Genomic DNA, 27,901 nt, shown 5'->3' with positions numbered 1-27,901 from the left:
AAAATACGTAAAAACCTATTTTTTTGGGTGATTATGGGAGTTTATGGGTGTTTATTGGGTTTTTACCAAAGCACCGGGTTTAAACCCGGTGCTTTGCCCATCTGTACCTATATTTAATTGCGAACAGTTAATGTCTGATATAAAAAAAATAACCATCATGGTTTCCAGGGTATTCCCATGGCCGTTGACCTTATAGCTCATATTTAATGGATGATAATGAAATGGTAACCCCGCCCGCGCGGGGAGTAAGTGATTGTTAGTAATAGAGACTCAGAATCCCTTTGCTAGCAATATACTTAACCAGGTCGACCTCCACGCGGTTCCTCTTGGAAACTATCATGGTTTGATGAACTCTGGCCTGTTTTTATTTTTATTGATCACCCTTCACTGTTACCTTGCCAGCGTATACCGTTAGCACAGACGGGGTTACCATTCCATTTTCACCTTCCAAAAAAAAACCCCCGCCCGCGCTATCGGTATATGCCGGCGAGGCACCAGTAACGGATGATTAGGTGAGAACGAAATATCAAGTCAGTTTGTAGTTATTTAGTCACTGCGTTTGCCCGTACGTGGGCGCCACTTAAGAACCTTTCTTCCCCATTGGTTGTCGGTTTTTCGAGCTATGTGACCAGCCCATTTGCCACTTTAGCTTGCTTATCCTTCGGGCTATGTCGGTGATTTTGGTTCTCAAAAAAGAGGCTTTTAACTGAGGTTTTTTTTATGGGTGAAAATGGTATGGTAACCCCGCCTGCGCTAACGGGATACGCTGGCGGAGCACCAGTGAAGGCTGATAGATGAGAATGGAAACAGGCCAGTTAGCCCATCATGATGAATTCATCAGGAATTAACCATGATAGTTTCCAGGGAGAACCGCGAAGAGGTCGACCTGTTTGGGTATATTGCTAGCAATGGGATTCTTAGTCTCTATTACTAACAATCCTTTTCCCCCTTTTTAACTGGGGTTGTGGTTGTGATTTTTTTGTGTTTATGATCGCATAAGTCTGTCTATTATAAATCGATTTGGAACATTCTTTTTTTATCTAAAAGAATATGCTTACTATTATAATGACGTCGCTTAAGTTTAAGTTAATCGCATTAAATTGTACAGCAAAATTTATACAAGTTTGCTTTTCGTTTACATTTAGTTCGTTACTGTTTATTTTTTTTCTACAAACTAATGATTATTTATCAACAGATATCAAGGTTCTCAGTTCGGTATTTTTTTTTTATATTTGTTACTCCGTAACTTTGTCAATTAAAAACCGATTTGTCGAATTCTTTTTTTTTAATGATATATATAAATTGATTCCACAGTAATTTTATCAAAATTGGTTTAGTAGTTTTATTTTTAAAACGAAATAACTGGTATTGCTACAATTTACACAGTGAATTTTCAGGGTACAGAGGAGTAACACCTGAGTCCTCAGGAATGGCAACGCATGGGGGGTATCATGGGCGAAACAGTATACTATGTTGTGTCCATGGTACTGCTCATGTCTATAAGCGACGGTTACAACTTTCCATCAGGTGGGCCGTCAGCTCGTTTGCCATTCTAAATTGCATAAAAAAATTAAAGTCTGTTTTTTTTCTGCAACACAATTTTATATTATATAAGATCGTATTGAGTTCAATTTTAATGTACAGAAATTGAGTAGGAAGAGAGTTTTGATGGAAACTCGATTAATTTAAATCGACTTTGCGACAGAATATGTATGATCAAAAGATTGTTTAACTTTTCGATCATACATATTCGGGGAAACTCTGCGGATGATGTGGATGAAATGAGGTAAATTATAAATGAAAGAGTTACAAAAATATCAACATTATATTTAGAATAATATTTAGTTAATCTTTAAAGATGATAAAAGATATTCGTTAATTACACTTAAACAGCTAAACAGATTAGAATGAAATTCGGTATGCAGATAGATTATATCTTAGGTGATTCATAATTCTCTCGAGTAAAGCTATGGCTATGTAGCCAGTCATATATAATTGGATGCAACGTTCAGACAAATTGCCGCAAAAAATTGCATTATTTGTCATTGTGTATAAGTACATAGTAGATAGGACAGCACGTGCTTACTCTGTGGTTCCATATAAATGTGACTGGAGATCGTTCAAACCACAAACATGGTCGCTTCCTGCAAGGAAACACTGTATACAATGAGCCCGATCAGTTTTCTACCATTTTGTCATTGAATAGAAAAGACTATAAAACGATTACTATTGATGATACACGTTTAAACAACTTGTGATACTACATCTATTTATGTACGGTCTCTTGTTAATTTTAATTAAATTTATATTTGGATCATTTAAAAACTTAGATTATGTAGATAGAACATTGAATATCAGTAAAAATTTATTCAGTTAATTTTTGACGTTTGACTATCAAAATTTATAAATCAAAACAGAAAACTGTTTGGATTTAAAAATTGGAATTGGATTAAAAATAAAGTTATTTTGAAACTTTTAATTTGGATAAATGTATATGTAGCTTATAAATTAATGAACATGTTTTATTTAAAATGGCGGTCTATAAGTAGATATCATAGATTAGACATAATATAAAAGATTTTTATATCGATCAATGCGGTAACGCCGACGGAGATATATTTTACTAGCTTTTACCCGCGACTTTGTCCACGTGACCGGGATATGTTTACTGACCGGCATAAAAAGTAGCCTATATCCTCCTCCATCCCAAATGGTATGTATAAACCAAATTTCATAGTAATAGGGAGAAAGGGATTGTTAGTAATGGAGACTGAGAATCCCATTGCTAGCAATATACCCAACCAGGCCGACCTCCTCGCGGTTCCCTCTGAAAACTATTATGGTTAATTCCTGCTGAATTCGTCATGATGGGCTAACTGGCCTGTTTTCATTCTCATCTATCACCCTTCACTGGGGCTCCGCCAGCGTATCCCGTTAGCGCAGGCGGGACATAACAGAGTATACTGTTTCGCCCATGATACCCTCCATGCGTTGCAATTCCTGAGGACTTAGGTGTTATTCCTCTGTACCCAGTAAATTTACGCCATATCACACCCTTCAAACCGAAACACACCTATGCAAAAACAGCTGCTTCACGGTTGAAACACGAATGGGATAGAGGTACCCAACCAATAGACTTATGGATTTTTAAAAAATATTGCAAGATAATATTTAAGTGACTTCTAAAGAATTTACCGCTCTTCTAAACACAACGTTAAACAAATATACTAAGCTGTACAAGTGTGTAATTGCGTATTTTACAAAGGGAGAACAAAACATTTGTTCAAACAAAAACAACATTCGGTTAATACATTCCATTGTAGCACTTTACCCAGCTGTTTATGTCCTATTTGCTTGCTAGAGTAAACAATTCGGGACTCTGGACTCTTCAATTGGAAGGACAATAATAATTCAGGTTTGCTTTATCAGTTTCCAATACATGATTATCATGACTTCGGAACTCCTTAATGCTAAGCGTTATAAAAAATAGTACTTGTACATAGTATATATATATTTGTTAAATTAATCACTAGATGCTACCAATAGTGCCCAACACTATTTGTCTATTTGGCAATCAAAAAACTTATAATAGCTGTGTTTGGGCTAGTTAAATGGTGCTAATCCGATATCGGTTGCATCGCACGGCTTGAAGGTCGTTTTACCACACAAGAGAGTGCTGTCGCATCGCACCTGAGCGCAACTATGTTCAGATTGATAAAAAAAAAAGTAATATGGCGTTGGCGCGAAAAGTGATGATGGGTTGTTAGCAGCATACACTCTGTTTTGTGTATTTATTTTATAATAAAAGACATATAAGTGAAATTCATAGTTTGCTACGACGTGGTTTTGTATGCAACTTGTTATATTTCATAATAAGACTAAGTTTCTATTAATGGAAAAATTGATATGTGTGTCATGGACATGTGAAGTACCCGACATCACGCCACCCTGTTCAAATACAACATTTGTGCGTGCTCCGGAGCCCGTGAGGATCCTTAGCTGCGCCGTGGAGAAAGACAGCAAACCCAGGAGGCAGGTGAACCAGCACATCAAAGAGGTACGATTAATTTATGTTGTTGCGAACGGCATACCGGTCTAGGAAAGTCATTGTTAACCGCCCTCTCTGCCGACCCTTGGACTTTTAGTTTCTCGCCTATACAAGCTGTTTATTTTTAAGCTATTTAAAAAAAATAATTCTCAAAAAGTGTTCGTCTGTATTTTGAAGCGACTTTTAAAAAACTGAGGAATTTATTTATTTCTTTTTGTAACTGTGTTAGGTGATTACATCGCTAATTCTGAACCGATTTGCACAATTCTATTTGCAATTGATACATCAATGCCGGTCCCATTTTAATTTTGTAACGATTGAGGCATCCGTTTTTCTTTGTAGAGCAAATAAATGCTTGTTACAAAATGTTCAAGCAAAATGTAATTTATGTAAACATGCATTTACATGTTTTGACTCCAAATAATTATATTGCTCATATAAACTTCCAACATATATAATATCTACAAAACATATCATTATACAGCATCTAGAAATACCGTATATCTGTCCCTTTGTTCATGATTGAAGTTGTTTTTGAATTTGGTGCCACATGTTTTATGGTTTATAAGAAATACTCAATATAGTAACACAATTTGTGTGATGTAGGACAAGGAGTGAGTGGAAAAAAACCTCTGCCTCAGTAGCGGAGACATGACAGCACTTCATCGGTCTACTCGTGACCACGGTCACACCAAACCTGCTCGAAACTTCGAGACTATTTCAAGTCATTATCATCATCATATCCAGCTGTTATCTGTCCATTGCTGAATATGGCCTTCCTCATAGACTGCTAAAATTAACAGTCCTTAGCCACCTGCATCCACCTACCTAATTTCAGGTAAATTATTCTCCTATTTACTTAAATAATCACGTTAATTCTGTGTCTTATAAACCATGAAGTTCCTTCTTTTACCAATGCCCCTTATCAATATTCCTTGCTTCTAATAAGTTCGAAACTAATCGGTTAAAATATGAGTAAATCCGATATGAATAATTAAAATGAATATATAATTGTAGATATTAAAAATCAAAATTAAGATTGGACGTCCTACATCCAAGTAATATAATCCGAGACATGAGAGCAACCGTCTAGGAAAATTAAAACCTTTTGCCTTTTAAAATAGGTATCTTTTTTCTTTGCGGGATTTTCAACTGATTTCAAAAAAGAAATTCAAATGATACAAAGCGCAGTGAGCACAACCTGCTGTGACATGGGTCGAGGTGTTTGTTGTGGTGGAAAAATATTGTCGCCATAGACGGGTGTCTATGGCCACCCTCTGTGCGGATGATCGATTTTTGTTTTACCAAGCTAGAATAATGGACATTATAAATTTATGGTAGCGCCTCAGTTAGCGTTATGCGACATTTGTTACAGCTAGTGCAAATGTAAGCAATTAAAGTAACTATCACACAGCTGAACGTGAACCTTTCAAATTACCCATAGACAGTTAGATATAACATGTCTATTGTTCAGTTCTTGAAGTCAAAACATGTACGAACTAATTACGGGTCTACCACGAACTCTTCAAATGTTGTTACTGTATGAAATGATGTTGATATTATTTTGTTTTTAACGGCATAATAACGACTAGATTGGTCACACGGTTTTGCTTATTTCTGTTATGAATTTACAGTGTATATTTCCATCTGGACGAGTAATGAAATAATATATATGAAGGTTTAGAGGGCACAAAGAGAATTGATTCTTGTAAAAAAACATTTATAATGAAATAAAATAAAATAAAAAATAAGCAAATCAATATATAAATATTATATTAGTATACCTAAATAATATCAGTAAGTTATAGTTAATTAAAAAAATAATTGTTTTTTTTTGTTAGTACCAAAAAATCTGATACTAAACCGATTTAAAAAAAAAATCACCTATGGAAAAGTAAATTATCAGCGAGTAACATGGGCTGTATTTTATTTATAAAAACCGTGCGAAGTCAGGGCGGATTGCTAGTCAGTAAACAAAACGACAATGCAAACCGATGCACTTTATAAATTTGTTAATATGCGAAGTAGTGTGCCTCGCTTCCCGGGAATCTTCGGTAGACATGAGTTGATTAGTACATACATTTTGCATACAAATGAAACAAGTTACTTATGCGTATGTTTGTATTTAAATTGTGATTGTGCATTTATATTAGTTGAGGAAAAATGTAAACACACACACGTGTGTGTATGTGTGTTTGTGTGCGTGTGTGTTTTTATATACGTGAGTGTGCGTGCGTGTGTGTGTGTGCGTGCGCGTGTGCGTGTTAACAGCAGTGCGGGGAAACAATGCGTGGACCTACCGACAATATTATTTTTGCATCCAAGCTATACGGACTCTCGTCTCTGTGTATAATTCTTATATTACAAATTTAATCATCAAGCATCTTTTGATTGTATCAACTCCAATCCTGAACATACGGGGGGAAAGGGATTGTTAGTTATGGAGAGTGAGAATCCCATTGCTAGCAATATACCCAACCAGGTCGACCTCCACGCGGTTCTTCCTGGAAACTAGCATGGTTAATTCCTGATGAATTCATCACGATGGGCTAACTGGCCTGTTTTCATTCTCATTTATCACTCTTCACTGGTGCTCCGCCAGCGTATCCCGTTAGCGCAGGCGGGGTTACCATACCATTTTCACCCATCAAAAAAAAATCCTGAACATACGTCTATGTGACAGGCGACCCAGTATACGGACAAAGGTATTCAGCTTTTTAGAATATTGTTAAATGTAAAATAAAGCAGTTCTGTTATATATTTATCAACAAATAAATAAATCGGCAGACCCGGATATTGCCAAACGAGGATAATTCAGGGAAACCTAAAAATAAGACAGGGTTGCCCCTACCTTTGTGTCAAAGGTATATATACATATAAGCAATATTTACTAAGTCCCAACACAAAGGGACAATAAATAAATTTAGGTAATAATAAAAGATTTAATTCCACAAAAAAAAAGACTTCAATTATAACAAAAGCAGTTATTTGGATTTAAAAACTCAACTACTGAATCAATATTGATAAAATTTCTATGAAAACAATCTGTAAGCAAAAAAAAATTGGTTTAGAATTGACTGGAGTTATAAAGGAGTTATTAGGTATATGTTTTATATAACAAACAAAAAACCGAATTGAGAAACTCCTTTTTTTTTAAATCGGTTTAAAAAAATAAAAACAATAGAACGAGTCGGTTTAAAAAAATAAATACTATGTCACAGTCGCACAAAAAAATACCTAGAAGTAATATCAACCACGAGATACCGAGAGACGTGGCCACAGCCGCGAAGCCGCCTTGTAGAACTTGATGCTAATGCGCCAATAACCATTTAACCGTGGAATGCCTGAAGCGTCTTCTGATAAATTGTCGGCTGGCGAACGTGATAAAAAAAAATCTTAACGATCACCGATCATGTGTGATCGACGTGCATGATTAATGCAAGGATAGCGTTCAACGGAAAATAATGATGACTACAACACTACATAGACATAATACATGATGCCTACATATAGACGACGCAACTCTTTCCCTCAATTCTCAACTAGCGTGTGATGTCTGTGAACTATTAGGTACTATAGAACTTAATTATTCTATAATCACATTATAATAACATTCGTAAATACCTTAATCTTATTGAGAGTTAAAAAAGTTATACCATTCTTCTTTGTTACTATTTAAAAAGGTATGTATGCCATAATATTTAATTACGAATATTTTTAGCTGTTTTTTTTATGCAACATATAATGGCAAATAAGCTGTCGGCCCAATTAATGGAAAGTGGTAACCGTCGCGTATAGACATGAGCAGTACCATGGACATAATAGAGTATACTATTTCGACCATGATACCCCCAATGTATTGCCATTTCTGAAGACTCAGATGTTATTCTTCTGTACCTTGTAAATTCACTGCCATATCCCACACATCACACCGAAACACATCCATGCAAACACAACTATTTCACGGTAGAAACACGAATGGGATAGAGGTGCCCAAACGAACGACTTTGTACAAAGTCTCCCTCTGGTTATTTGTCCATTAGTGATCGATTTCGAATCTATTAACTTCTTGCAATACAATTAAGGGTGTCATTTATTAGAGAGGAGGGAGAGGGGAAGGGTGAGATAAGTTATAAAAACTATTTATTCACAGTAAACCACCATATAAAAAAATAATTCTGTAGATACCCTAATACTAGTTTTTTTAAATTGTTTAAAGTTATTCGACATAAAAACATATATATCGATATTTAACCTGAATCAAATAGTCTTTTTTGAGACTATTATAGCATCCCGAAACGCACATGAAATAATGTGCTACATCTATTTAAATTAATATCTATATCCGATTAATATTTTTTGTACCGTGACGAAGTCACTATGATAAAAATACGAATGACTAGTAGCTTACAAAGTAGAGATGTAATTAAGTGGCATTGTAAAATGATTAAAAACTTGTATTCAAGTAATAACAGCTCTATTAAGAGTGTATTGAAACGAGTAACGTGCTGAGGTCGCCGTTTGTCTTTAAACAGATGAGTTTTTATTCGATCCGTTAAAAGAAGAGCGAGGTTATGAGAGAATTACTCAGGAATTAATTTAGTAATATATTTAAGAAGTATAATAATGTATATATATATATATATATATATATATATATATATATATATTGCAGTCAAAACTCTTAACCAGTCAAAAGTACTGATGACTAGCAAAACTTTTCAAGGCACTTTTGTGTTTTGGATGATCATGGACGGCGGTAGTCATTTACCATCAGGTGAACCGCATGCTCGTTTGCCCCCTGTGTTGTAAAAAAAGTCAGCCAAAAGTACTTTTGCCCAATGGAGCTGGTTAAAAGTACTTTTGACTAAGTGATTCCGTCAAAAGTGGTTTTGCCTGGTTGTAGTACAGAATACTCCAGCTAATAATCCTAGGCAAGATCGTTAATAAAAGAAGTGCCAGAAGGAGGTGGCACTCCTGGGTGAAGAACTTGCGGGAGAGGTTTTGCTGTAGCACTACCTTGCTCTTTAAAGCGGCAGCTCAAAAATTAAGATTGCCCTTATGTTGTGCGATCTCTAATAGATTTAGAACTCAGAGAAGAATCTTCTCTGACTTATGATAAAATTGGACTACAATACTGATTTGTATGACCTAAATAAAAAAATAAATAATAAAAATATATACAAATTTCCAATATAAATGTAAAATTCAGTTTATCTGCTCTATTCGTTGTCACGATAAAATTATTTTGAATATTTGATTCAGAGATATTGGATTAGTAATTCTGAGGTTTGAAATGGAACTTATCTAATTTAACTGTCACAAAAAAGTTAAACTTGCGATAGACAGGTGTTCAATACTTGTTTAAACGTCTTATTACAAAAACATCTATTTATGTCTAAATGAAATAATTTTTTTTTTTAAATAAAAAGGGGTTTAAAATTATTAATTTTATAAAAATAATCTCTAGATTTTGGCACATAAAATAACAGCTACTTAAACACCAATACATTATTAACTAAACAATATTTAATCATTTAGACAGAGATTTGTTAAACGTTGTTTAAGTAAAAGGTATTTTATATATATTTTTTATAGTAAGACCTTACGTGATACAGATTTTTTAAAAAGAATCACGTGGATAAAGTCGCATGATATAATTATCATCTATTTTATATGCTTGCATAACTGCACAATATTAAAATTTTTTAGGGTTCCGTAGCAAAAAGGTATAAAGGAACTTTTAAAAGCGTGCAAATTCAGCTCACACTTGACTGGTTTTATTTTTAAGGGATAAAAACATAACGATAATCCCATCATTCCATTTATTAATATTCGTTGGTTAAGTACCAGTGAAGGTTTTTTTTTTTTTTTTTTTTTTTTTTTTTTTTTTTTTTTTTTTTTTTTTTTTCTCTTCACAATTCATTACAGTGAAATACAATGCTTATATTAAACAAATTATAAATATAATTGTGAGAGACTGGTGCCTGAGATAGGTATAAGAATACCTGTATTACAGGTCACCAGGGCCTCACTCCGCAGGGTTACTTACTAAGCACTTGTAATACAATAAAAAATTCAATGTAATAAATATAATTTATAGAAAGAGATATTATAATTTAATCTGGAAGTTGTGTGTGTGTGTGTGTGTGTGCGCGTTCGTGTGTGTGCGTGGGTGTGTACGCGCGCGCGCGCGTGTGTGTGTGTGTGTCTGTGCGTGTCTCTCGCTGTGTGTATTTGTGTTTGTACGCATTCATTTAAAAATTAAGGTAGTTAGTTATTTTCTCACATCTGTGGGATAAGTAAGGCCTCTGTAGCATCATAGTCAAGTGATTTTAACCAATTGGATATGAGCTTTTTACAAGCATACCTATGATGTCGGTAGATTGACAACTGAGCATTGATTTTATTATATAAGTAACTACTTAGAAAACAATAAAACTTTTTTGAGAAGCATTTTTTAAATGCTTTAGTAGAACAAACAGAATTTTTACGACGTTTGTGACTCTTCAAATTTGGATCAAACAACATCTGTGAATGTTTTTTTAGTATTGTTGATATTATAAATGTTTGCCTGACTGTTAGCACGTCCCATTTCTTATATAATTCTGTAGTAGAATAGCGAGATGGGAGTGCACCTGCAACTTTTAATATCAATCTCTGTGCTTTTTCGGCCTCCAGAAGATGAGTCCTAGCAGCACCTCCCCAAGAAGAAATACAGTATTGAATCAAAGACTGGCATAACGCAAAGTATACCATTTTAATCACACGGCGATTAGCCACATGCCTTAAGTTCTTAAAGATGTAAATAAGTTTGCGAAGTTTAGATACCAAGATATCAATATGAGCTCTGAAGTTTAATGTTTGATCTATAACTACACCAAGGTACCTGATAGTAGCTGTTCTTTGAAGGGACGGACATTGGCAAACGACAGAGCTTGAGTTCTGGCAGGAATGGGCAACTATAGTAAAAGACAATGGAGGTAAGAGGTCTTTCCTGAAACCAAAAGCTATATATTTAGTTTTAGTAACATTGAGAGTCAGAATATTACTATGAAGCCAGGCACATACCTTATCAAAACCTTGTTGCGCACTTTGGAAAACACTTTCCCAATCATCACCGCTGAAGAAGAGAGCCGTGTCATCAGCAAAGGTAAGTATACGACCATTTTTAAGCTGGATTTCACACAATTCATTAATATATACGAGAAATAGCGTAGGCCCAAGTATACTCCCCTGTGGAACACCAAAACATATATCAATTTCATCACTAATCCATTCATCAATCTTTACCCGTTGCTTCCTGTTTGATAAATAATCCTTAAAAAGCTTCAAAGGAAGACCTCGTATACCAATTCTTTCAAGTTTCTCTACAAGTAAAGGAATAGAAACGGTATCAAATGCCCGGGCCACGTCAAGAAATATCGTAAGACATTTCTTTCCTTCATCAAGGTTAGTAACAACTGAATTAGTTAGTTCATGTACAGCTTCATCTGTTGACCTTCCAGAGCGAAATCCAAACTGAGATGAAGAAAGGAGAAAGTTTTTTTCCAGAAAATGGATTAGTCTTTTATTCAACAGCCTTTCCAGAACTTTGGATAAGGTAGGGAGAATTGAGATAGGTCTGAAATTATCCACACAGTCACGATCACCACTCTTATGTACTGGTTTAATAAGAGCAATTTTAAAAACTAAAGGAAATACACCTGAAGCAATTGCGAGATTACAAATATAAGTTAAGGGAGGAATAATTGCATGCATATATCGCTTAACGATTGTACCAGATATTTGATCTATTCCTGCTGAGCAATTATTTTTCAAGCCCAAGATAAGTTGTTCAATCTCTTTCTCATCAGTATTGAGCAAAACAAATGATTTTGTCGGTCCTGCACAACCAGAGTTATGACTGATGTTAGATATATTCAAATCGATTTTTTCAGCTAATCGCTTCCCCACGTTTGCATAAAAAATATTAACATCATCAACACTCTTTTTTGGATTGTCAGGTTTTATAAGTCCAAGCGAATAGTCAATATTTCTTGCAGATCCACCCACAGATCTAATAATTTCCCACAGTTTTCTTTTATTATGTTTTGCATTTTCAATTTCCTGGCTTTCATATTTTCTTTTTTGTTTTTTTAAAATAGAGTTACAGAAATTTCTGTATCTTTTATAAATTGTTTTAAGTATTTCATTATCTGGGTCTTTTCTTACTTTTTTGTGTAAATTATCTCTATTTCTCATGCATCGCAATAGACCAATGGTTATCCAGGGTTTGTATATTTTTTTCTTCTAGAAACTGTAACAATTTTGGTGTTTTCCTCAACAACTCTATTTAAACAGGAATTAAGGAGTGCCGCTGCCACATTAACATCAGAGCATTTAAATATGGGATCGAAATTTAAACCTTGCACTGCTCGATCCAATCCAACAAAATCAATGGTTTTATTTGGCTGTTTTGAATAATCTATTTTATTATTGATATCAAGAAAGATTCCTACACTTTCGTGATCAGTTATGGAAGTTTCAGCTACAGTACAAATAGGTTCCAATTTTGTTTTGATCATAATGTGATCCAGACATGCATGACCACGTGTAGGTAAATTATGAGCAGGCAACATACAGTGGCTAGCCAACAGATTGAGATAATCATTAGAACGTTTATCCGAGGAACAGTCTGCTATGTCAATATTTATATCGCCACATAAAATGATATTTTTAAAATTATTTAGGTTACTCAATATTAGATCAACTGAGTTTATAAAATTAATTGTATTATATTGGCTAGGTGGGCGATATATACCAATGATGCAGATTTCTGAACACAATTTTATTAATAAACAATTAGCATCATTTAACTCCGGTTCCTCAATCCTGACGTTATATTTCTTTTTATAATAAATAACTACACCTTCGTTCTGAGTTTTATGAGACGTTGTTGTAATGTGATTGTATTCATCCAAATCAGGAATATAAGATGCAGACTGAAGCCAACACTCGGTAAGTATTAATACATCCCAATCAATATTTGATCGTACAAGAAGAGTCATAAAGTTAGTCATGTTGCAGTTAATACTTCTTATGTTTTGGGTTAATATTTTTAACTTACGTCTGCAATTAGGTATGAGAGCTCTAATATCAGCGATATCACACCTAATAGCTTTGGCTATTGAAAAACTATCTAGACCCAGATTCAAAGCTTCGTTATCTAGAAAATCGAATTTTAATAAATGGGTTTGCAAGGCACATCATATTTAACATAATTGAAGTAACAGAATTAAAGTGAGAAAAAACATGCGTGAAGTTAAAGTATATATTGTGTACGTGTAATGTCTGTTTTGGAGGTTGATAGGTAAGGATGTAAGAATATCATGAAAATCCCTCAAAACCACGATAGTTTCCAGGGGGACCACGTGGGGGTCGATCTGATACGGCATATTACTAGCAATAGGGCCGTTAGTCCCCGTTACCAACAATCCATTCCTCCCTAATCAAGTCAAATTTTCATCACCAGAAACCACAATAAATGCACCTCTAAAATAAATGTACCAGAGGGAGACTTTGTACAAAAGTCGATTGCTTGGGTACCTCTGTCCCATTCGTGTTTCAACCGTGAAGCAGTTGTGTTTGCATGGCTTTTTTTTCGATTTGAAGGGTGGGGTATGAAGTAATTTTTACAAGGTACAGAGGAATAACACCTGAGTCCTCAGAAATGGCAACGCATGGGGGGTATCATGGGCGAAACAGTATACTCTATTACGTCCATGGTACTGCTCATATCTATAAGCGACGGTTACCACTTTCCATCAGATGGGCCGTCAGCTTGTTTGCCATTCTAAGTTGTATAAAATAAAAAATACCTCTACCTATCCCATCTGATATATGAGTCGTTAACATAACATTACCCGAGCGAATCTCGATCGGGCTTGTAGTTTTATTTTACGAAAACCGTTGAAATATGAAAGAGTATCGATTGATTATCGTGAAACTCGTATCGCATCACTCCCACTCGTTCATCGGAACCCACAATTTAGTCGATGAAAGCCGCAATTTATTTATAACAATAGTTCGAGCCGACTATTTTCTTTATAGGGTTGAAACACCAGACAGTTAATCCTCACTATTTTTTATTATATTTTATTTATTTATTTATTTACACTTTATTGCACCATTTATAAAATAGTACATTTAACTGTAATAAGAAATGATACAAAAGGCGGCTTTATCGCTACGCAATTTCTTCCAGACAACCTTTGGGTTGAGGACATTGAGAAAAAAAAGAAAAACAAAGAGTAGGTGGCGCATTATAATATATAAACAAATATATACAAAGATATATACATACACATGCACACGTACACATATATACATACACATATACATACATATATACACATAAACAAATACATACATTTATTTTATATATTTTTTTCATAATCGTCATCATATCAGCCTTTAACTGTCCACTGCTGAACATAAGCCTCCCTCTTAGGGGGATTTGCCAGTAGTTGCCACGCTTGACAACCGTAGTTAGGCTTTGAAGATGTATTAAGAGGGATCCTGCTACTCGACCCTTGCACTCCCTTACTCGCCGCTTATGACACCCACGGGAAAGGAAGGGGTGGCTTATTCTACGCCGGGACCACACGTATACGTATACGTATACCGGGACCACATATTTTCTTTAATCCTTACTAGTTACTGTGAAAGTTCACACTTGTAAAATTAAACTTGTAAAACAAACAAACTCACTTGAGTTTGTTTGTTTGTTACATGTTAGGACCCTAATGGTTTAATGAGTTGCTATCAAATTTAATATATAAGAGTACGTACTATATTGAATCGAGTAAATATAGGATATTTCTTTGTTTTTGTTGTGTTAAAGATGTTTGGGCATGTTTACAAACTATTAAATTTATTATATTATTAGGACATTTATCCCTCTCATTCTCATTACAATGCCTAAAAGCCTACCTACATATATATATATATATATATATATGTCAGCTATCAGCGTATACCGATAGCGCGGGTGGGGTTACTATTTCATTATCACCTATAAAAAATCCATACGAGAGTACTTATTTTAGTGGATGAAAATGGAATGGTAACACCGCTTGCGCTATCAGTATACGCTGGCGGGGTACCAGTGAGGGATGATTGATGAGGATAAAGCAGGTCAGTTGGCACATCGTGATAAATTCATCAAAAATTAACCACGATGGTTTCTAGGGAGAACCGCGTGGAGGTCGACCTGTTAGGGTATATTACTAGCAATGACCCTCTCATATCTCATTAGTAACAGTCCCTTTTGTCTCCCCAATTGAAAATACTGTTAATAAATAACTGCCAATTTGTTACTTTAAATTTATAGCCGTCATTCTTTTAATGTATATAATATCGAATGTTATGCAGAGCAGTTGTTGGAGTGCAAATTTAATGCTGTTTTATGTAATATTTATTTTATAAATGTATTAAATTGTTATCTGTTGCCTTGCTATAAATAAATAAATAACATAATAAAATAATGACAACAAATTAAGACACGTCTTCTTTTGAAAATCGTGTAAAGCCAGTTGCAAATTAAGAGCTTGATAAATGTAAACGTTCTCAAGTCTAAATAGAATTTGTTTTGTGGTTGAAAATCTTCGTTCCGAGCTCGAGTCTTATCAGGATGGTGGAAAGAAATGGATTCGCAACTTTAAAGTCCATTTATTAAACTGCGCTGTTCAGATCGACCGTCCTTTTAGATTAAAACGTTAATTTAACAAGGTTAAGGAGGTTTACTATTAAATCTTTGTTCAATTTATGTTTTTTTTTTTATATATCGTTACAATATCGTGTCTAAGTTTTAGTACAAGAGTAATTTAAAACACTGTACCACGGTTAATGATTGTTTAGTTCATGTAATAATATTTACTTTTAATGTTTAATGTGTGAAATTGTATAGATTATTAAAATAAAATTTATTACTTTAAAAATTAATTACTTATACATTATTATCATATCTACTTATATAACAATTAGACCGTTACCCTAAAGTTGTTTTGCTTTTACCAAGATATTACTGAAGATTACTTTCAGCAATAAAATCGCCTTACTGTATATTAATTAAGTGTCTTATTTAATTTACTATGTCATACAACGCATAAACAGTTGTTAGACACCTTTTTGTCTAAACATACAATTATCGCAAGTTTAACTTTTTTGTCGTGAGACCAAAACATAGATTAAAAAAAAAAAAACAATAAACTTTGAGCCTCCGTAATTACTTAAACATGCACTCGTGCACCAACTGCGAAACATGGGAAATTTAGTTTTTTTGTTGTTTTTAAAATACTAAATATACTATTGATTTAGAATTCGCTCTGTATTTAAAACTAACTTTTGTTTGTGTCTTTATCCGCGTGACCGGGGTATAATTAGTAACCGACATATATAGTAGCCTATGTTTTTTTCTAAATAGTACATGTATACCAAATTTAATACCGATTGGATGACCTGTAAAAGGTAACGAACAAAAAATAAACATGGACTTACACATTTAAAAATGAAGTTACACATTTAAAATTTTATACCTTTGTTTTACGTATACATGTGAGCAGTATTTATATATTTGTGTAGATGTTTATTTGAATATGTGTATGTGTGTATATATATATATGTATGTATGTGTGTATATAATAGTGAGTGGGGATATATATTTACATTATTACATGTATTATATCTCCATATTTAGAAATAATAGGATCTTCATCGTGCCTCCAATCAAACTGTTTATAATTACTCCTCTCCATCCAAAGGTTGCCTGGAAGAGATCGCTTTTAGCGATAAGGTCGCCCATTGTTTTCTCATTGTGATTATTTCTTGTAATTGTTTATATCTAGAATAAATTTACTATTGTAATCTTTTGGAGAATACAATAAAGAATATCTATCTACAATATTAGTAAGTTGTACTTTTTTTTTACCACGATTTTAAACGACTTTATGATGGTGACAAAGATGTTTTATTCATTTATATCATCTTGTGAATGATTTATATCTATTACAAAGCGATTTTTTATGTTTTAAATTTATTGCGTCGCACTGTATATAATAAAGGGGTGGGCAGGATTATAGATTAGCCACGGCGTCTACTTTGTATTTTTTGTGATCCCTATTCCTATCTACGCATGCACAGCCTTTTAGTCTCGGTTATAGTGTTGTGTAACAATCGATTAACAATTTGATATTTAAATTATTTTAAATGAAACCAATCGAATCGATAGTATTCACCCAAAATAAGTTCAATATCAATTTATTTATTGATAATTGAGTATTTAATTAATCGAATATAATATAATAATTACTATCGATTATATCGCCAGTTCAAAACGATTATTAATTAAAAACTCAAATGATATCGAAGTGTAGGTACTATAATATTGTCGATTATAACGATAGTATTTCAGTCAAATATTATCGATGGATGATCATGAATCTACAAATTTGAAAAATTAAATCGAAAAATTAGTACTTTAGTCAGTTATATATTAATCTTAAAAAATGAAATTAATACATATTTAAAATAATAAGGATTCTAAATAAGATTAATAGAACTTAAAACTATTTTTTTAACAATTTTATCCGTTTATCCGTATGTATGTTTATTTCCGCATCACGTCTAAAAACTACTATGCAAAACTGAATACAGTTTTCACGGTTGCATTCCTGAAAGTTTAACTTAAAAACTGGTGTATGTTTTATTTTGACACACAATCTGGAAGTGATCTATTTTATTTATTTTCCTATTTTTGAAAAAAACACATACGAAGTAGCTGGCAATAACTAGTAATAAATATAGTAAGTAATCGGTTATAGAATAAGGTAGGGGAAACCACTAAAGATCCCGATGGGTTGACGTGCGATAGTTTGTAAGATCACCCTACGAGTAAAGAGTAAAGCAAAAGGTAAAGAGCATATTAAACATTAGATAAATAATCGATTTATATCTTATTATCGATTACATGAACATTTTATTCGATTATTTATATCTCTGAACGAATAATCGATTAATAATCGATACACAACAAGTAGGCAACACTACTCGGGTATTTGTGGTGCCCTTTTTTCTTGGATAAGATTAAGCTTGAAAAAATTACGTTTTATACACGCAAACGAACCCCGTGTGGTTGGTACATCGGATTAATCCGGTTTAAAAATAGTTTTTTAAACGTCTCCCAAAAGGAAAAAGTTCACAATTCGACTGTTTCTTTTTTGATATTACACGACTATGTCGACAATTGTGAACCGATTTTGATAAGTCTTTTTACAATCAATAGGAAGACATGAGACACATACATGTTTCCGAAAGAACATCGGTTTTTATATTAAAAAAAAGTTATTTTATATATGTATTTACATTTTGCAATAGTATATACATACAAAAAAAAACAGAAATTCTAATATGTTATAATTAAATAGAAAATAAGACAATTAAAACAAAATAATATTATGTAAAAAAAATGCTAGAACTTACAAAATATGTTCAGAAACTGCATACATATTAAATGAGGGTAATAATATATGAACTATTAGCTATACCTATCCCGCGGCTTCGCCCGTGTGAATTATTAAATAAAAAATCCAGTGTTTTAAATTTTAGTATAAACTATACGTGTGGTCTCGGCATAGAATGGACCACTCCTTTTCACGTGGGTGTCGTAAGAGGCGACTAAGGGAACTTAAAGGTTGTGAGATCGAGTGATGGGTAGCAGCGTCCCTCTTAAAATATCACCAAAGCCTACCTGCGGTTGGCAATCCACTTGCTAAACATGGCAAGTACTGTCATAATCCCCCGATAGAAAGAGACCTATGTCCAGCAGTGGACAGTTAACAGTTAATATGATGCTGACGATGATAACCTATCCGTATCCTAGATTTCATTTAAAATCCTTTAGTAATTTTTAGTTAAAAGAGTAACATAATTCATCGATATTTAAAACTTTCATACTGTTATAATCGTAATAGAATTATATTCAAGAAAACATGTTCTTTACTTATGTATAAATAAATTTATGCATGCAATGCAATAAATAGCAGTCATTGGAATCAAATACATCATAAGAACACATGTAATTATTCTAAAAAAGGAACATACAACGCTACAGTCCTTAGTCGGCGTTTCAAAGAAACGCGTTACGTTTTTTTTTTAAATCGACTGATGGATTAAACATTTCGTCGAAATGATTACAACCTATAAAGTTTTATAAATAAAAAGTATACTGCTAGTTGGTATAGCATTATGTTATCTGTGGCATTATTTAACTACTGTGACGTCCATTTTTTTTTTATACAACTTAGAATGGCAAACAAGCTGACGGACCACCTGATGGAAAGTGGTAACCGTCGCCTATAGACATGAGCAGTACCATGGACATAACAGAGTATACTGTTTCGCCCATGATACCTCCCATGCGTTGCCATTCCTGAGGACTCAGGTGTTATTCCTCTGTATCCAGTAAATTCACGCCATATCCCACCCTTCAAACCGAAACATAGCCATGCAAACACAACTGCTTCACGGTTGAAACACGAATGGGACAGAGGTACCCAAGCAATCGACTTTTGTACAAAGCCTTCCTCTGGTAAATATAGTAATATAGGCCTTCCCCATAGACCTTCCCCATATGAGGAATAGTCCCAGGCCACCTGCATTTACCGACTCCCTGCAGTAATAATCCATAGAAAAATGTTATTTTTGGCCATTTGAAAAGGGACATTGCAAAGTGACGTTGCTCTTTTTATTCCCTCTACCCTCTCTATGGGTCACATCAGACCCTGACGTGGGGGTCCAATAAAACAATCAATGCAAATTATTCAAGGGCAATATCTAAAAATATAATTTTCCATAACGCAAACAAAACCAAGCTTGGCACCAAAACAAAGGGGGATGGAGGCGGTATGCATTGCGCATGATCGTGCCACCCCTTGTCTGTTCGTTAACCTCCCGCTGTGGCAGGGTTGTTACACGAGGAACGTGGATTTTGTTTTTGTACAACCTTAACTTTTCCCGTATGACATCTACGGCCTAAAATAGCTACTTCGGTGATATGCACGAAAAACGAATGGATTTTACAAAAAAAAAAAATCAGCGACTTCGATAATGCTAAATATGTAAGAACTAAATTACTGAACCGTTTTTAATGAGATTACGTGTAATTTGGTTTTTGTGGTAGGATTTATAACGAACAAAACGTTAAACTCCATTTACTGGAACGATTTCAGTACGAACGAAAACACGAAATTGAATCCGTAAATTCGGAGTTTTCATGGTAGACCCCCTAGTTCCTCTAACACAGTATCCTAGCTAAAGGACCATTGGTTATTGTTGGCATTTAAAAAAAAAATCTTTAAAAACTTTCACATTTATTACTACTAATATATCAATGAACATAAATTGTTGATTACTAATATCGGTATAACGTACGCAGAATCGGCGCCACTATGTCGTGACAATAGTGCTTATGTAGACTGTGTAATAGTGGCCCGGTCGGTGACCTTTACAAGGATTTTGTTGTGTTATGGATATCTTAATGACCCGACGTAAGTTATTGCACGAGCTGCGAAGAAATATGTCCACCATTTTAGGCCACTTTGCCTTGTGAATAAGTGGGAATGAGGGAGATATTTCCTTAAGCGTTGAAATTATGTTGATATTTTATTGCTTAATAATACCTTTAAATTTAAAAGGGCGGAAAGGGATTGTTAGTAATGGAGACTAGAAATCCCATTGCTAGCAATATACCCAATCAGGCCGACCTCCTCGCGGGTCCCCCTGGAAACTATCATGGTTAATTCCTGATGAATTCATCATGACGGGCTAACTGGCCTGTTTTCATTCTCATCTATCATCCTTCACTGGTGCTCCGCTAGCGTATCCCGCTAGCGCAGACGGGGATGGAAAGTGGTAACCGTTGCCTATAAACAGGAGCAGCACAATGGACATAACAGAGAATACTGTTTTGCCCATGATACCCCCCATGCATTCCTGAGGACTCAGATGTTATTCCTCTGTACCTTGTAAATTCACGCCATATCCGACCCTTCAAACCGAAACACAGCCATGCAAACACAACTGCTTTACGGTTGAAACACGAATGGGACAAAGGTACCCAAGCAATCGACTTTTGTACAAAGTCTCTCTCTGGTCATGTCGTATAGAGAGGTCAAGGATATGGCTGGGATAGAACTGGCTGGAACAAGATGCATGAATTAGTTGCACCGACAAGAGGAAACTCTGAAACGAAAAGAAGAAAGTTAGTTTAAATTATTAAAAGAATTATAACAGAAATAATAATAGGTTATAATATTTTCAATGACACAACAATAAAAAAAATATAAAAAAAAACTAATGAATTCAGCCATAATTGTCGGTAATATCGAAATGATGTAAAATTCATGTCACCGCGAACGGACCTGCAAGAGGTTCGTGACTTGAAAACCAGGGCAAACCTTGACTCCTGTGCACTACAATTACTTATAGCTATATATACAGACAGAAGTAACGATATTATCCGCTCGATCGGGTTATATTGATTGAATAGGATAAAAACTAGCCATATCCTTTTTCATCCGAGCTATTAAGATGTCAAAACTTATTTTTAAATCAGAAATATATATAAATTTCCTGTAATTCCTATTTTTATGGGTGGAAATGGAACGGTAACAATGGCGTAAAAATGGCAGGTAAACCCGCTTGCGCTAACGGTATACGCTGGCAAAACACCAGTGAAGGATGATAGATAAAAATGAAAACAGCTGGCCTGTTTTCATTTTCATCTATCCCATCATGATGAATTCATCAGCAGAATTATCCATTCCATTTTCACCCATAAAGAAAAATAGGTATTACTGGAAATTTATATTTCTAATTTGAAAGTAAGTTTTAACATCTTAATATATTTTTTTATACAATTTAGAGAGACTTTGTAAAACAGCCCACCTGATGGAAAGTGGTAACTCTGTCACCTATTGAGCAGTACCATGGACGTAACAGTTGTGTTTGCATGGCTGTGTTTCGCCCATGAATAACACCCATGAGTCGCCATTCCAGGACTCAGGTGTTATCCTCTGTACCCTGTAAATTCACGCCATATCCCACCCATCCATTTCATAACGGGCTAACGCCCATCATGATGAATTCATCAGGATTTAACCATGATAGTTTCCATCAGGGGGCAACCGTCAGCTTTGTTTGCCAATGGGATCTAAGTTGTATAAAAATACCTATTTGTATTTTATAATTTTAATCAATAATAAAAAAATATATATTATTGTAAAATAATTAAATAACATCATTGTGAGCAAAATTTTGTGTGCAATTAATGTAAAAAAAAATTAGAGGTTATAAACATTTTAATGCGTGTGCTCCCGGCATAGAAAACGCCACTCCTTTTCCCGTGAGTGCTGTAAGAAGCGACTAAGGAAACTTAATGGTCGAACTGCAGTTGTCAATCCCCCTGCTAAGTGTGGCAACTACTGGCAAAACCCCACCTATGTCGTAAGCCCATGTTCAACATTGGATAACTATCCACTGTTGAACATGGGCTTATAAAAATCGGCTTAATAACTATAAGCTGACATAAGAATAATAATTAATAATGTACATCATCATCATCTTCCTACCCTTATCCCAATCATTTGGGGTCGGCGTAATATGATTTTAACCATATTACAAAAAGATTTGGTTTTTAGTTTTACGACCAGCCACCTGCCTGACGTCAACCCTCTTTGGGAATTAATTTGTTGGTGGTTTCCGCCACCTACGGTATAATTAATAATAATGTACAATAAGAACTAATATCATAAATAAATGTTTGTACCAAGTGAGAAACTTAACTATTCCCGTATTTTGACTGGACTTTCCTGTAGCTACTTACGAGACCTAATTAGTCGTATCATCTCAGCCTTCTAAATATTCATAAAATTTTAGCAGATGAATTAATTTTCTCGGAAATTATAAATACGCCCGGAGCTTTGTTTCATTTTCTAAGTACTTATTATATTAGAGGTTTTATTACAATGTATATTATTTAATTATATACTTTTTATGCCACTGAGGTGGCAAACAAGCATATGGTCCATCTGATGATAAACGGTTACCGTAGTCTATGAACGCCTGTACTATCAAGGATATTACGCCCGCGTTAACGACGCTGAAGAAACCTCTTTACTCCTTTTTTGAAGAACCTCATGCTGTAGTCTCTTAGGAAAACCTCGGCAGGATGCTCATTCCATAACCTGAGTGCTCCTGGGAGGAAACATCTCTGAAAACGCGTTGTACCCGACCATTTAGAGTGTAGGGTATGAGGGTGAACTCCTTATCAATGGTTAGCCGTACGATTGTAGAAAGTGGCCTTGGGCATCATATTGAACAATTCCTCTGAGCACAATCCTACTAACGAGTGGCTACTGTTGTCTGTACAATACATATTCCTATAAGTATCAATATATATTATATTCTTAAAAAATACTGTAGAAAGGGGGGAAGGGATTGTTAGCAATGGAGTTTGACAGCCCCATTGCTAGCAATATCAGGTCAACCTCCACGTGGTTCCCCCTGGAAATCATCGTGAACAATTCTTGTTGAATTCGTCACGATGGGCTAACTGACCTGCTTCATCCTCATCTATCATTCTTCACTGGTGCCCTACCGGTGTATGCCGATAGCGCGGATGGGGTACTATTTCATTATCACCTGTAAAAAGAAAATACTGTAGAAAAATATTAATAAGAGCTGGGAGTTATAAGATTTGGTTGTTCAGCTATACATAAACTATGACATTTCAATATGCCTGATTTATTATTATTAAGATAGATCTTGTTGGCACTGCGCCATTACTGATTACCAATAAAAATGTACAAGTGTACAACAAAATAGGAGGTCATTCACTTTAGTGATATGTTATTCCTAAAACAATTTTACTTGCTCTATATATATATATATATATATATATATATATATATATATATATATATATATATATATATATATATATATATATATATATATATATATATATTAGTTATCAGCTAGAATTTGCGAAATAAGCCGTTCATGAGAAATTATTTTGACTATATTTATAATATATTATTAAGTTTGTATTTTTTTTTAATTATCAATCTTTATTAATATTATAAATGTGACAGTCAACTTGTTGGTTTGTTACCTCTTAGAGCCTTAACGGCTAAATCTGTCGCTATGAAATTTGAAATACATGTTCTATATGTGATGTAAAAGGACATACCATAGACTATGTTTTATTCCGATCAGTGAACATATCCTAGGAACACAGACGAAGTCGCTGGTAAATGCTAGTTTTAAATAAATAAATTGTTATAAAATTTGTATTATTGTAAAGAGATTTTATATTATACAATATTAATATATTTTTTTAAATAACAAGGAATCTCTTATTTTTTTAAAACCATTTAACTATCTCTTTGAATCCATTCTCAGTATCGATTCAAATATCTATTTACAATAACAATTTTGTGTCACAATCTTGAAATGTAACAACTAGTAATTGGACTAGAATTGGGATCACGTTTGTATTCGCAAGTTACGCATATACATCTGTAAAAATATGCGTTTAGAATATCGAATGAACCGATTACAATATACACTCAATATCCTTTTAATCCCTTTAAAGATATCGCAATATTAAACCAATATATCGTTAGTGAAATAAATATATTGCAAAAGAACTAAAGTAATCGCCGTAACTTGAAGAATAAGTAATCTGAAAAGACAATAGGCTGGTCACATAGCTTAAAAAATCGACAACCGATGGTGTAGAAAAGTTCTTGACTGGCGACCCTGTACGAGAACACGCAGTAGCTTGACCCCCCAATAAATGGAGTGACGACCTTAAGTGCATTGTAGAGAGTCAATGTTTGCAGAATTACAGATGGCTCTGGACCGTTCTTTATAGTAGTCTATGTGGGAGGCCTATGTTCAACAGTGGACAGATAATGGCTGAGATGATGACAATATCGCTAGTATTACAATCCGAGAAAGCTAAATGCCACAAAACTATTGGAGGGAATTGATTTCACGAATAAACCTACTGTACTATCTATTTGAAGGTTTATTCTATTCACACTGTATACGCCCTCGACTTTGAATGTTTTGTCACTGTCCCGCAAATTGAAAAACTAGCACAAAAGAAAAGGACACGACATTTCAATAGCTAAAATAGGTTTATAAGTGGTTTGACGTTTTTATTAATAAGGAAGTTTGTTTTTTGCGACCCATATAATAAGTAGCCCGTATCCTTCATGCCTTCAATATTTCGCTTTGGGCTCAAAAAAAAAAATTAGAAAAATACGAGGATTATCAGAGAAAAAGGACAATATTCATTTACCAAGTAGTTTATTGATTTATTAGTAAATTTAACATTGAAAATGTAAAAACTATACAATTGCAAACTGTAATAAGAGGGAGACTTTGTATAAAAGTCGATTGCTTGGGTACCTCTGTCCCATTCGTGTTTCTACCGTGAAGCAGTTGTGTTTACATGGCTATGTTTCGGTTTGAAGGGTGGGTTATGGCGTGAATTTACTGGGTACAGAGGAATAACACCTGAGTCCTCAGCAATGGCAACGCATGGGGGATATCATGGGCGAAACAGTATACTCTGTTATGTCCATGGTACTGCTCATGTCTATAGGCTGCGGTTACCATTTTCCATCAGGTGGGCCGTCAGCTTGTTTGCCGAGTCTTTGTTTGTAGAGTAGTAGTAGTAGGAGTATAACTCCTCGTACGTGGGTGTTGCCCTCTACTATCAAGAGTTTCTAAGCCGCCTTCGTCATAAACGAAAGACTTTCACGTAGCTTACTGGAGGACGACTTGACGTGGCTTCCGATACACTAAGCAACAATAGGTGACAATCAGCGACACTCTGCGATAATGATACCTATATAGGGGGAAAGGGTTGTTAGTAATGCAGACTACCAGTCTCATTACTAGCAATATACAGGTCAGGTCGACCTCCACGTGGTTGCCCGCTGGAAACCATCGTACTGAATTCCACGTGTAATCATCACGATGGGCTAACTGACCTGCCTTTTCATTCTCACCTATCATCCGTCACTGGTGCCCCAAAAGCGTATATCATAAGCACAGGTGAGGTTATCATTCCTTATCATTCAATAAAGTAACATAGGCATACATACTCATATATAAAACCTAATACTATAAGAGGTATAGGTACACATAGAAATGCTTATTCTGAGTAACTGACTGGCTGGTGCATTAGCATACAATCTAAATTCCTGCGGAGAAAAATATGAATTCTTTTTTTTATACCACTGAGGTGGCAAACAAGCCCCATCTGATGGTAAGCGGTTACCGTAGCCTGCAATACCAGGGGCATTACCCGCGTTGCTAACCCTGAAAAAACCTCTTTATTCCTTTTTTAAAGAACCCCATGCTGTAGTCTCTTGGAAAAACCTCAACAGGGAGCTCATTCCATAACCTGAGCGTTCGAGAGAGGATACATCTATGAAATCGTGCTGTACGCGATCATATAATTTATAAGGAATTTAGAACGAGTAGGTACAATTTTTTTATGACGTATCTACTAAAAACATCTAATAGTAATAACCATGGAAACGACAGGCACCATGTTGGTAAAGCTATGATAAATAGCTAGTTCTATATGTGGGGATATATTCGTATTTGCACAGTAGCGACCAGCTCCGGTTTCGCACGCATTCCTTTAAATAAAATACTCATGTTAGTTTGCTGATAACGTAGCTGAATGTAGGCGAAAAAATTTTTGAAATCATTTAAGTACTTCTCGGTATTATTTATTACAAACCAAAATTTAAATCTTTGCTCTTTATTTTATTAGTATCAACATACTAAAGCTGTGACATCTACATGTTAAGATTGTCGAAAATGTATAAATTAACCAAACCGACACTGACAAATAGATTCTGTTTCTTGTATAATAATCATATTACGTAAACATTGAAAAATGACATAAAAATCCAGAATGATTCGAACACTTACTTGTTTACATAGTCATACCTACTTAATACATTCCATTTTAGATAGGCAATGCGGCATTTCGACCTTAGACCTGATTTTGCTTTTACTGCACCAATACTAAGTTACATAGTAATTTGTTGCATTACATTTATTGATACAATTATAGTTGTTATCCAAATGTTCAATACATTGATAACACTACCCTTTTGAAAAAAAAAAGAAACACCGAAAACCGAAATATAAATAAACTAGACAAACCTTCGCGGAAATTTATTAAATCTGACAACCTTTTAAGCTAACACAGTCTTTTGTCACGCCAAATCCAATTGTGAGTAGATTGAAGGCGCAGTATAATAATTAAAGTGAAGCACTTACCTTACACACGAAAAACTCTACCCCCTAACTCCACTGCAACAATCCAACACTGTATGAATTAAATACAAAACAACACTCGCGTTGTATGAGCACAACAGAGCCACGCAACCTGTGCACTAGGTCTCCGATAAGATATCAAAACTGCTACAATAATGTGATTAATGTTTTTCAATCGACAACAGCCGGGGCGCAAAGAAGCGACCGCTTACAAGCCGGATTCGCGACTGGCCGGTATCGAGCGGGCGACGGAGACTCCCCCGCGCCGCTCTAAACCAATTTATAATACATACGGAGACGCAGCATCCCCCGAATAATAGAACAGAGGAAATACAACCCTCCTAACTTAATAGAGAATCCAATATCGCGTGACGACAACATGCCGCAGAGGCAAAAACGCCGCTAGTTCTTGCAGAAAAGCGAAGGGTGCGAATTGTGTAC

General features: G+C 34.7%; 1 protein-coding gene across 1 annotated transcript in view; it reads right to left on the bottom strand.

Moving 5' to 3' along the window:
• Positions 1-27,699, bottom strand: part of LOC113523461 (SH3 and multiple ankyrin repeat domains protein 3) — a 297,001-nt gene extending 269,302 nt beyond the window's left edge. Inside the window, exon 1 of the mRNA XM_052895642.1 lies at positions 27,464-27,699. The gene's annotated coding sequence lies outside the window, so the exon portion shown is untranslated. The remainder of the gene's footprint in view (positions 1-27,463) is intronic.
• Between the last annotated feature and the right edge of the window lie 202 nt (positions 27,700-27,901).

This window comes from Galleria mellonella, unplaced genomic scaffold, assembly GCF_026898425.1.
Source record: "Galleria mellonella isolate WM207_F2 unplaced genomic scaffold, CSIRO_AGI_GalMel_v1 utg300, whole genome shotgun sequence".
Taxonomy (NCBI): domain Eukaryota; kingdom Metazoa; phylum Arthropoda; class Insecta; order Lepidoptera; family Pyralidae; genus Galleria; species Galleria mellonella.
The sequence above is the reverse complement of the archived record's forward strand: the minus strand, read 5'-3'. Positions and strand labels throughout refer to the sequence as shown.